General features: G+C 61.3%; 1 long non-coding RNA gene across 1 annotated transcript in view; it reads left to right on the forward strand.

Annotated features, from left to right (window-relative positions):
- The first annotated feature begins 528 nt into the window (after positions 1-528).
- LOC311526764 overlaps positions 529-12,470 on the forward strand; it is a 59,837-nt gene continuing 47,895 nt past the window's right edge. Inside the window, exon 1 of the long non-coding RNA XR_014713125.1 lies at positions 529-629. This is a non-coding gene — a long non-coding RNA (uncharacterized lncRNA). The remainder of the gene's footprint in view (positions 630-12,470) is intronic.

Raw genomic sequence — 12,470 nt, forward strand, 5'->3', positions numbered from 1 at the left:
GCCCTTCAGTGAAGAAGCTTTAGCTAAGCCCCAAATCAGTCTGCTTTGGTATCTGACTGCTGAGAGGTGCCCTTGGGTCACGGCACAGCCACGACTGGCATGCTCCCTGCCTGCCCTGCAGCCCCTCTCCCCCAGGGAGGGTCAGGGCACTGTATTGCCCCAGGCACTGGTCCCAGTTCCTTTCTGTGGCGGGGCGGCCAGCGGCTGCCTGTTCAGGAAGGAGCCCCACACCTCATTAGCCACCGTGTAGCTATCTTCAGCCAATAAATTATGGAACACCAGAGCGCCTTTGAAATGCAGCCAGGCTCCTAAATCTCAGTTTTCCCCCGTTTTGATGTAACTAATTTAGCAGGGAGCGAAATGTCAGCCGCCCGGCTCCTCGGGCTCTGAGAAAACAGGGGGAGGAAGCTAATTGAAGGCAGGAAGATGAGACTGAAGGGGTTTTGAAATGAGATGGAGGGGCGGAAGGGGAGCCCCTTGTGTGCAGACCAGAGCTCCGGCACACGCTCCCAGCTAATTAACTGCACACGGGCAGAGGCAGCCAGTTCACCCTGGCCCCGGGAGCAGGGACTCCAGGATTTTGCTGAGCAGCCAGGAATCCCCTCCTTCCCTGCGATGACATCTGGCAGGTAGGGGTGGACGGGGCCCAGGCCCCTGGGGCGTCAGCTTCTCCTGCCCCATTAATGCAAACCCTGCCCAGGCGCGGCTTTGTCCCCAGCCCGCTCTAGCTGGTCTGTGGGAGGAGTTCTCCCTGGGCAGGGGCTCAGGACCCTGCGGCTTTCACTCGCTCCTCTTATCCTGAGCACATGAGTCATGGCAGACCGCATCGGGTGGTGTGACCAGCCGGCCGGAGGCTACTACCCAGTGCGGGGCCGGCGTATGCACACCCCGAGCCACTGGGGCAGGCTCAACAAACCCAGAGCCCGGGACAAGGCCGGAGAGGCAAAGCCCAGCCTGGAGAGAGGGACCAAGGAGAGCCTGTGCCCCATGTCACCTCTGCGCCCTATGTCCCAGATACAAGGGGAGGCGCAAGGGACCCCCCTCAAACAATCAGCACTCACAAGAGCCTCCCCCTGAGCCCGGCCCTGGGGCCTGGAGAAAGATGGCCTCCCCCTGTCCCCACTCTGGGAGGGTGTGATGGGGTGTTCACGGCACACAGGGCCCAGAGGGGTTAAGATGGCTAAGCGGGCTAATCAACCACCCAGGCAGCACCTGGAGCAGGAGACAGGGAGCAGGGATTTAATGAGAAGAGGCTCAGCTGGGCAGGAACAGGTGGGTCCTATATAAGCCAGGAAGCTGGCAGCAGATGCAGGGATGGAGTCTGCAGTTGCTCCCTGGGAGCTGAGAGGGTGTGTCTGGGGCTAGAGGCAAGTAGTCTGGGAGGAGGGAGTGGGGACTGGCCTGTCTTGAGCCACAGAGGTAGGCAAGGCTCAGAGCAGTGAGGTGTGGGGTAGGTCAAACCTTGGCTGTTGATGAGAGGGTCCCTGAGCCAGGACCTAGAGTAGATGTCCCAAGTGTGGCTGAAGTGACACTGGTGGGGCAATAAGCAGGAAGACTGCCTGAGCCCATTAGTCAAGAAGGACTTTGATATCTTGGAAGAGGGGAGCACGTAGGGTGACTTGGCTGGAGGGCTGAGTCATAACTAGGAGGCTACGGTTCCTGGCATGATGGGTCTGCAGGACTAGAGGATGATGCTAGAGATAGTGGCAGGGGAGGGTGCAGTGCCTGGCCAGAGCTAATCCCCAGGATGGCCAACAGGAGGTGCTACCAGCTGTGAGTGGAGCCCTGTGACAGAGGGGCAGCCACGACAGACACTCAGGGGCGTGAAACCCTGAGCTGGGGGGTGGCTGAGGCCTGAGGGGCTGTGTCTGGGCACCCTGGGGGGGGGTGGCTTCCCACCCCAGTATGGTGAGATGGGGTGGAATGGGAGAGAGCTGGAGACTGGGAGGAAGGATTCAGTCAGGACACAAGCTGGGCTGATCCCGATCCCAACCCAGAAGTGTCCCGTTAGTGGGTACTGCCGCACATTGGCGTGGGCAGAACCAAGGCCGACTCGCCAAACACAGGGCTAGGGGGTGCAGGCTGGAGGTGAAGTCTGGGAGATCAAGCCCAGCCCCTGGTGCATGAGAGAGAGATCTCCCCAGGCCCTTCCGACTGCTTCAAGAGCTGAGGGAAACCTGTACCTAGCCCCGTGAGAAAGGAGAGCAATGGCCTTGCGCCATGGAGCTCCCTAGCCCAGGCCAGACCCGGTCACTAAGGGCTAAAGCCCCAGTCCCACCACAAAGCGTGGAGAGGGCATGGCACCAGGAAGCCAGCTGGAGCCCTGCCTGGCTGGGTATGTGCTGCCTGCCTCCGGCTGAGTCCCTAGGGCCTGTTTGCCCCCCTCTCAAAGGGCAATGATGACCTAGACCCAGGTGAGGAAAGGGCTCGAGATCTTGGCCTGGGCAGTGCCCTGTATAACGAGCTAGAGGTTTGCACGGGAGACATTCACTCCCCCTGCCTCCAGCAGATACGCTTGGGCTCTTCCAGGTGAGCCTCCTGTAAAACGGGACTAGCTGCTGATACCAGCAAAGAACTGGAGCGTGTGTGTGTTGGGGTAGGAGTGCCAAGGCTGGCTCGTGGTGGGTGTGTGAGCCGGGGTGGGGTGTGTGTAAGGGCATGGGCACTCCTGGAGAGCAGCTCTGCAGTGGGTCCAGTCTGCCAGCCTGGCACAGGCCCCCAAGCTGAGGGCGGGGGAAAGCAACTTGTTCTCTCCCTTCTCTGTCAGCTGTTAGCTGCCGCTGAACTTTGGACATCAATGCAGCGCAGCTCATGGCTTGGACTGGCGCTGGGCTGGGGGAGCTGAGCAACCCAGGGGATTCATGGCCCTAGGGATTTGGAAAGCACCCCTGGGCTGGGGGATTGGGCAAGAGCTCCAGGCCAGGAGCCTGAGCCAGGGGTTATCCCCACAGGCAGCCCCCAGGGCTGGTAGGGAGCTGCCCAGTCTGGGAGATTAGGGCTTTGCTTGCAGAGAGGCACGACCCAGGGGGAGCTCTCACTGCAGATGTGGTGGGGAGCTGCAGAGGGAGAATGGGGGGGGGGTGTTGTAAATCAGGAACCACATACTTCCAAGTGACAGGAGCAATGGAGTAACTGGGCCCAGCAGCCTTTTGGACAGGAAGACAGTGTGCAGGGTGTGGGTCAGAGAGAGCAGCCACAGATAATCCAGCCCTAGTAGGGGGTAGGTACAGTATGAACCCTTTCCCCACCCCTGGGGAGCTCACAGAGCCCAGTGGGTAAAAACAAGGGAACAGTGGGTTCCTTGAACGGCCATTTATAGCAGGTCATGGGCGGGGAGATGTGATGCAGTGTGGGCCCCGGGTCGGCCACCCTCCCTGGCAGATGGGAGCTGGGGAGGATGCGAAAGGACTCGAGGCCACAGAGTGGGGGTCCCTGTCCCCATGCAGACAGGCTCACTGACCTCCGAGGTGAACGCACCCAGAAGCCCTTGTGGGGAAGCTCATGGGAGCACTCGTGTGCAGGGAGATGTTGTCACAGGAGGCAGGTTCTCTCCCCATGCTCCTTGGGACCCGCGCCCTCTGGGGAAAACCTCCCAGGGAAGGGGTTCTGTCGCTGCGGAAGGGCCCATCACCTGGTACCCAGGCACCGTGCCATTCCCCCCTCACCCCCAGGAGGAGGGCCCCAGTCAGTGCCCCCTGGTGTGTATCCCAGTGACTCCCCTGGGGAAGGCCGCACTGAGAGGGGAAGAGTGTGCTCGTGCCCAATATGGGGACTTACATGGGGCTGGGAGGTGCCAGTTACTCCCCACCCCCAACCTTGCCCCAATAACGTGTGGGGACTTGCTGGCTGGAGGAGCGCTCTCCCCCATGAGCAGGCTCTGCTAGCCTTGGGTTGTACAGATGGTGCTGGGCTGGCTCCCCATGCCCCTCCCTTTACAGCCCCCAGTGCCTCGGGTCCAAGGGGCTGGCTCTGGGGGTTTCCCAGGGGTGTGTGCTCCAAGTCCCTTGGTTTCTGTGGCTGTGCACTCAAGTCATTGGGGTTAAAATGCTTGCAGGCTGCACATACCCCAGCTCTGAGTCAGGCGGGCAGCTGTGCCATAACAGCAAGTGAAGGGCAGCATTGTAATGACACAAGGGGCAGAGTTAAGGTTGTGCAGACATCCCTTGCCCTGGGCAGCTCCTGTCTTCTCCCAGCCTCGAGGCTCTCTACCTACCATTTTTAAAAGAGAATTTCTTAGGTTTGTTTTGTAAAAGAAAGCGAAATCGCAGACTGTGGCGTTATTCGCTCTGGAGGAGGCATGGGTTCCTTGGAGCCAGCATCACCACAGTGGGTACAGAGTGAGCCCTGTCTCACTCTGTTTCTTTCACACCTACCTTCAATCCCATTCGCCTCATCCTGCCGCCCCCATCCCTCTTTATCTCCCTTCGGACTGTAGCTCTGGTCTCCAAGCACGGCTGACTTGGTCTCTTCCCTGTCTGCGTTGACATCATCCCACTGCCTCCCCCACCCCTGTCCTGCCCACGAGGGGCATTATGAGCAGCTCCCGGCCAGGCGCTGCCTCCTGCGCCCTGTTGCAAGTGGGTGGGAGGGTGGGGATCATGTGCAAAAGGCTCAGACCCGGCAAAACAGAAACATCTGGCTAGCAGGAGCCAGCAGGTGCCACTTCCATTGCTCAGGGCCCAGCGGCTGCCAGGGGATGATAAACCGAGTCGGGCCCGTGGAGCCCTGCGGCTTATTGAAACCGTAAATAAAGGCTCTTCTAACGTCGAGGTTTACACAGACGAAGAGGTTTGTGTGTCTCTCTATTAAATTAACTATGCAGCCGCGTGGATGCACGCGTCCCGCTGCCCATAAATTGGCAGCGGAGACCCTGCTTTATTGGATGTTCTCTTGGGTTAGCGAAGTCATAAAACCTGCCCGCTCCCTGCCTAGCCCCCCTCAGCCTGTGCTGCCACTTTCCTGGCCTGAGCTGCCTTCCCCGCAGAGGTTCACGGCACCAGTGAGAACAGAGAGAGGGGGAGAGACGGTGATGGTAGTGACAGCGGAGAACTGCCGCATCTGCAGGTGCCATCAGTCTCTGTGGTACAGGTTCCCGGCTTCCCTGCCACACCACATTGGACCAATGGGCCCAGCTAGCCTCTGCTGGGTTGGATCAGACCAATGACTGATCTAGCCTGGTATTGCCCCTCTGACCTGACCCCTCCCAGATGCCAGGGAGCCTGGGACCTTGCCCACCCCAGTGCCCATGCTTATCTGACCTCTGCCAGGCACCAGGGACTCTGGTACCATGCCCGCCCCAGTGCCCATGTTTACCTGACCCCTCTCAGATGCTAGGGAGCCTGGTACCATGCCTGTCCCAGTACCCATACTGACCTCTGTTCCCTTCCCAGCCTGCTCTCTTGCTCTGTGTGCCTGGCACGGCTTGTGTAAGGTGCTGAGAGGAGATCTCACACGGCGGTTAGCCCCAGCTCTCTGCCTTGCGCTTGCTGAGCTGACTCTCGGCTCTCTGGGCCTGGACTCCATCCCAGAGCGCCGGAGGGGGAAGGTGCAGACTTCTTTGCCCAAGAAAGCAGCCCTCGCTCCTTACAGGAGCAGGTCACCTGGGGCTGGCGACCCCAATCCGCCCCCGCCTCCCCAGCCCAGGCGGGGCCCGAGAGGGGCTGCACCCTGCTCTACCTGGCGCGTGGGGCTGCAGACGTGCTTCCCCAGCCGGCGATGCTGGGACGGTGGGAGCTTTGCAATCCCTTGGAGCCACTTCAGGGGCCTCGGCGTGATGGGCATCCCTCATTGTCTGCCCACACAAAGGGGTCGAGAGAGGTGGGATTCGGTTACATGTGCAAACAAACCGCTGAGCGGAGAACGGGGCTCAGCCGCGGCCCCAGGGATGGGCGAAGGGGGGCAGCAGCCGCCATCTCTCAGGAGCCAGGCCCTGACCCACCTCACGAGCACAAGGGGCAGGCGGACGTGGGCCAGGGATGGGCCCTGCCCAGGTGGCTCCGAAGGAAGCAGGTGCAGCTTCTCCCTGCTCTTTGTTTGCAGCAGGGGTGCGGGGGTGGAAGCTTGGGGCTGTCCCTGGTTCCCAAGGCTGCGCGGTGGGGGCAGGTGCCGGGGTGGCCTGTTGACTCTGCGTGTCTCTCTCCTTGTGTTTGAACTCCCTAATGGCTGTGCCGGGCGAATGCAAAGGGCTCTGCTGTTTACTCACAATATTTACTTACCCAGTGACTCATTTAGTTCCTCTCAGTGGCTTTGAACAGGTGCCTCGTAGCTACCGGTGCTGGAGAGCTCTGTTTGCCCAGGTCCTGCTGGCTGCCCTGGCCACGTCCCCAGTGACCCAGGAGCCGCCCCATGAAGCCGCTGTGCCGGGGATGCAGCCAGGGGGCCAGCGAGCTCCACCTCGGAGCAGCCTGGCAGGGCCGGCGCGAGAGCCGCAGGGAAATGACGCCATGAAATGTTGTCCTGGGGGCAGCTGGATCCTGGGTGTCGGCTGTCAGGAGGGCCCAGAGCCGTGGCACAGGGCACGGCTCCGAAGTGCGCAGCAATGGCACAGAACAGGAGCGACCGGGTTTTAGAGAGGGTCGGGGCCTCCCCCGCAGAGCCAGGCATGGGATGCGCTCACCGTCCAGCACATGGCGCCTCCCCCGCAGAGCCAGGCATGGGATGCGCTCACCGTCCAGCACATGGCGCACACCTGCTCCCGTGCAGTGCCGTGCACATGCAGGTGCATGCCTGCGCCCACCCGCAGGACCTGGCCCAGGCTACCCCTGTGGCATTCCCAGCACCCCGTGGCCAGCCGCCTCTGTGCGTACGCCCTCAGGCATTCCTGTAGTGTTTGTGCACACACAGACGCACGCCCGAATATACGGCATCTGGGAACACGCAGAGTGTGTGTGCTCACACTGATGGGATGGACCCATACCTGTGTACACTCCCGGCTGCACAACCCCTGGCATGTTCTCTGAAGTCCCTACGCATACTCACACTCACACACACGCACCCTGATCTGCTATGCCAGCCCCATAAATACCCACCTGAACACACGCCCACAGCCAGTTATACCCACCTCCCCCAGCCCCAGCCCAGCGTCCGCCTGCTTGTGTGTGTCTCTGCCCTCTCCCGGTCAGGGTGGGACCCCGGTGTGCTCCTGGGGTGACGTAACGGGGGCCCTCAAAGCGGACAGAAGCCCTAATGCTGGCAGCCCTGCTCTCCTGGCCTGCGGCGGGGTAGAGGCGTGTGCTGCGGGGGTGGGCTACAGTCCCTGTCCACCCGCCGCTGTGCCGTTGGTACCCAGTAGCTCTGCGGCTGTCTCCCCTAACGCTACCGGGGCCCAAAGGAGCGTCTCTGGGCAGTCCCAGGTGCCAGCTGATGTGCCGAGGGTGGGGGCCGGGGGAAGCACGTGGTGCTGGGGTCGCTCCTGTGATGCTGCACCACTCAAATGCCTGGGCCCACGAGTGCCAGGTTTGTATCGTTTTTGGTTGGGCCGAGAACAGGTCCAAGCAGAGCCATACTGTCCATAAGACGGACCGGGGCAACCGCCCCAGACCCTGTGCTTTGAGGGGCCCCAGGCTTCAGGGGGATGTGGGGTCCAGGGCGGCCTGGGGAGTTAGCGGGGGGCCTGGCGCCGGCAGCAGCAAGCGACCCAGCCCCTGCCCTCCCTGCCCTGCCCCGCTGGCTTGGGGGAGGGGGTGGAAGCCGGAAAGAGGCAGGGCAGGACTTGGGGAAGGGCTGGAATGGGTGGGGGGAGAGGGGGCAGAGCAGGAGTGAGAAGAGGCGGGGCAGGGCGGGGGCTTGGGTGAAGGGGTGGCATGGGGGCGGGGCAGGGGTGGGCTGGGTCGCTTGCTGCTGCCGGCACCACATCCCCCTGAGGTGCAGGGCCCCGCAAAGCATGGGGCCTGGAGCGGTTGCCCTGGTCCGTCCTATGGACGGGACGGCTCTGAAAATAGAAGCCCAAACGCTGGTGGAGCCAGGCCCACCTTCCTTAATATTGGTGGAGCACGGGCACCGTGGGCCCATATAACTTGCTGCCCATGCCTGGGCCTGAAGCACGGGCAGAGCCGGAGCTGGTTCCCCAGGTGAGCGAGCAGCAGCTGGCTGCTCTCTCAGGGTGACACCTGTGCCTGGCAGCAGCCCACCCTACGCGTGTGCAAGCTCCCTTCTCCTGGCACGCTGGCTTCTCGCAGCCGCTCCGGGAGCTGGGCCTCCCGCTGCAGAGGCCGGAGGGCCCTGCCCTGGAGCTCACCGGCCGGCGCAGCAGGCGAGCAGCGGCAGAAAGCTGCCGGCTCCGACGCACCGGGCGCTTTGGGCACATCCTGCCCGTCCGAGGAGACGGCACCGTAGGCAGCAAAAGAGAACTAGGAGCCGCTCATGCCTGCAAGAGCTACAGGCTTCCCGCGGCCCCCATCGGCTGCAGAGCGACTCCTGCTGGCCGGGGCTGGGAGCTCCCGGGGGTGCCTGGCCAGGACCCCTGTACACCCGGCAGGCTGGCTGCTGTCGCCACTAACACCCCTCCCCTTCCCTGGAAATGGATGAGGCAGCAGCTCCCATCCAGTCCCGAGGGCTGGAAGATGGAGCAGGAAATGCCAGGGAGGAGCAGGGGGTCACCCCAGAGCTGTCTGCCCCTGCTGGGGTGTAGCCCCCAGTCCAGAGGGGTGAGGGGGGGAGCTGCGGCATTGGTGTGTGATGCCAGTGCCCGATAGCACCACTGCATCCTCTCCTAGCCCTGCCAGGGGCCCGAAGGAGCCTCCGTGGGCTTCCCCACCCCCTGCTCATGGGTGCCCGCTGGAGCGCTGAGTCCCGGTGGGTGGGGGGGAGGAGGCAGCGGAGCGGTAATGGCTCCCTGGGGATCAGGTGGGATCTCCGGAGCCAGCTGCGTAATTAAGGCGAGAACTGAAGTGAAACCTGCAAGGAGGAGCTGTGCGGCTCCCTAGGGAGTTGGGTACCAGTTCAAGGAGGGATGCGGGAGATTTGCTGCATCGTGGGATTAGGCATTTCACAGTCTGTCTGCTCCGAACAGAGCCCGGGAGCCTGGTGCAGCTGGAAGACGCAGATCTCTGTGGGCTCATCCCAGCAGGCGTGGGAGAGGCCTTTGCCAGTAGTGCCCGGGCAGCCGGGACAGGGTCTGCTGTGGGCCTCCTGCCCACAGCATAGCCCAGCACACTCGAGTCAGCCTGCAAGAGATCTGGAATCACAGCTGGTAGCAGGCCCCCGTAACCTCCACGGCCTGGGTGCTGCTGCAGGACATGGCTGTTCTCGACTCTGGTCAGGGAACCCATGCTTTGGGCAGTGTACCCCCCACTCTCCAGGCAGCAGGGCTGGAAAGGAGCCGGGAGCGGCTTGGAAGCACCAGTCAGGGAATTCCACTCCCACCAGGGAAATCTGATCTGCATGGGCTCAAGAGCTGGGGCAGCTCTGGGAGAGCGTCCCTGCACCCACGCCCAGTTACCTGCACCTGCGAACACCGAACAGACAGGCAGATGTGCCTGGGGGCTGCGGGGCAAGCTTGAGGGGCACCAGCAGAGCTGGGTGTGTGTGTATGGGGAGCCCAGGCCAGGACTAGCAGGTCAGGCTGCAGGGCAGGAGAGGGGCACCAGCAGAGGTGCGTGCGTGTCCCCGCAGGAAATTCCCACTGCTTCTGCCAGTGCCACTGGGGGCGGGCAACTCGCCAATGGGTCCTGTTGTCATTATGTCAGTGCCAGACAGCATGTTCCCGCTCTGAGCCTGGCTCGCGGGGTTTCGTTCACCCCGCTGTTATTTCACGGCTGGTTTTCCACAGATCTGAAGGCCAGACAAGACCACTGTGATCCTCCAGTTTGATCTCCTGTGTAACACAGGCCACAGAATTGCTCTGAGTTAATTCCTGTTTCAGGTCCAGTAGCTGGGGCTGAACTAATGTGTATCTTCTAGAAAAGCATCCACCCCAGCCATAGGTCAGTTGTTCTGATGGTTAATTACCCTCCCTGTTAAATGTGTGTGCCTTGTATCCAGTCTGAATTACTCTGGAAGGACCAGCCTATAGCCCCCCATGGATGTGACCATGAACTCTAACCCCAGACACCGGGAATTGGGCCCATCTGGGGAAGTGGGGAGGGGCAGCCTACCTCTAGATTCGGGGAACGTGCGTCTGTCTGAGCCGTGGAGGAATAGAAACGAGTCAAGAATTAAGCTGTTAATGAGCCGTCTGTCACCGGCCTGTCAATTAGAGATCGTTCATAACGAGGAGATGAGAGGCCAGGGGATTCTCTGTTGAGCGGGATGCAGGGGAATTGTGTCATGGGGAGCGATGCAGGACCCCAGGTGTGGGGAATGGTGGGGACCATGGGGTTCCTGCCATGAGAGGCAGAACAAATGGGATCCTGGTCAGGAAAGCGTGTGGGGTGTGTGGTGAGGGGTGGGGGTGGGAAATGAGACCTGTGTGGGCAGATGGGACGCAGGGGCAGTGACCAGGTGGAGCGGAAAGAAGAAGGTGACTGGAAGGACAGAGGGACAGATCAGTGGACGTATAGAGCCTCATTCCCCACCCAGCCCCTCCTATGACCCTTTAGCCCAGCTCATGGTGGGTGTAACTCACGCCCCCTGCTGGTAGCAAGAGGGGAATTCGGGTGCGATGGCATTTTATATCCACTTGGCCCTCCTGCTAGTCAGGCCCCTAGCCCTGTGGTCAGACCACTAGCCCAGGCCCAGCTCTGCCAGGCGGGAAGGGCAAACTCCGGTTTCCCCCAAAAGCAAGATGAGGGAGGCTGTGTAACACCCGTCGTGGAGTCCCCACGTGTGTGCTTTGTCTGTCTGATGCTCCATCCCTACCGTCCATCTGGAGCAGGGCCTCACCGCTGCATGGCACTGCACACACCTGTCTGGTGCTGCTACCCGCATCCCTGCGGGGAGACAGGCAGGGCAGCATGGTGCGAGATGGTATCCACTTCCCCAGGGTGTCCCGGCAGGATGGAGGGGCCCTGGGAGGTGGTTTTCCTGGGCTGCTGCCAAGGAGACATGGTGTGCGGGGACCACATCCTAAGGCTCTTGCAGACTCACATGCCTGTGGGTCTGGCTGAGCAGGTGAAAGGGAAGCTGCTCGCCCCTTGGAGAGTCCTCAGTGCCCGTCCCTCCAGCCTTCAGCACCACTAGGGTCTCAGGAGTGCATCTGCTAATTCCCCTCCTGATAACCCAAGGGCTCTGCTAATCCCCCCTCATTAACTCTCCCTAATCCGGAGTGAACAATGACTTGGTGATGGCCGTTTTAACAACTCCAGGCTCTCAGCAGCCTGCTCCCCTCCTCCCCCGGGAAGGGTTTAGGACCTGCCCCCTCCCAGTGGGGCTGAAGGGAAGGGATGGCAGCAGCAGGGTTAGGCAGGTTGCAGACAGAGTCTTGGTGTAGCACTGGAATGAGGAGCTTATAGGGAAATATAATGACTTATTGTCCCCAAGCCAAGGCCAGGCAGCTCCTGGATTCCCAGGGACAGGGACCTGCCCAGCTCTCGTGAGCCAGTCATTCTCTGCTCCTGGGTCTGGGCCAGCCCACAAAGTCCTTTTCAAAGACCAGAAAGCAGCCAAGGGCCTTCAAATCCTTGGGCCCTGAGCCCCACCTGGGAAAACAGGACAAAAGCAGAAAACGGGACAAAAGAAGGTCCTGGAGATTTACCCAGCCCAGATCTTCCCTGCTCCCCCCCTGAACTGGTGTCACTCCCCACCGAATACAAAGAATCCCAGCCCAAGAAACCTCAAACCAGTTGTAGGGCCCTTCCCAACCCACCCATCTGAATATTGCAACCAGGCAACCCAACAGCTGTCTGCAGCACCCTCCCCTGTCCCGCCAGCCCAAGCCAAGATGCTCAGAAGGGGGATCCCCCGTCCTCGCAACCCTTGGCCTTCACCGGCCTTTCTCTGATCTCTCAGGTATTTCATGGCTACGCTGGCCAGTGAGAGATTAGCCCAGTCTGGTGCCCCCTGCAGAGAACAGGGCCTGGCCCCCTGCAATCCCACAGTAACCCCAGCCCCTGCGCCTGGTGCTCTGGTCGGTGAATGTCTCTCTGTGGGTGCCCTGGCCCCGATCGAGCTCTGTAGCCCTGCCTAGGAGGGAACGAGACCCTAGTGACAGTAGGTAGCGTTTGCTGTATCAGACTGTAACCTGGCCCCTTATTCACCTCAGGGTCAGGGGCCTTCCTTCCCCTCTCCCCCCCACGGCTCTGGACCTAATCCCCTTGGAGGCCCACAGGATTTGGGAGGGGGAGGAAGGGAGAGGGGCCTTTGAAAGGCAGCTGAATGGGAAAGAAAAAAGTCCTTGGGTTTTGAGCACTTGGCTCCTCTCCAGTTACTGTGACCCTGGGAAATAGCAGCTAATTAAGGGTAATTTCCCCACAGTCCGTATTGTCTGGGGGACCTTGGGGATGGGACTGGAGGGGGGCAGGGTCATGGCAGGTGGGTTTGCCCCCCTCCCCTGTCTGGGGCCATTGCTGCTCCTTCCTGACGCTATTGCTAGC

The sequence above is a fragment of the Lepidochelys olivacea genome, assembly GCF_965140295.1.
Source record: "Lepidochelys olivacea isolate rLepOli2 genome assembly, chromosome: 9".
Classification (NCBI taxonomy): Eukaryota; Metazoa; Chordata; order Testudines; family Cheloniidae; genus Lepidochelys; species Lepidochelys olivacea.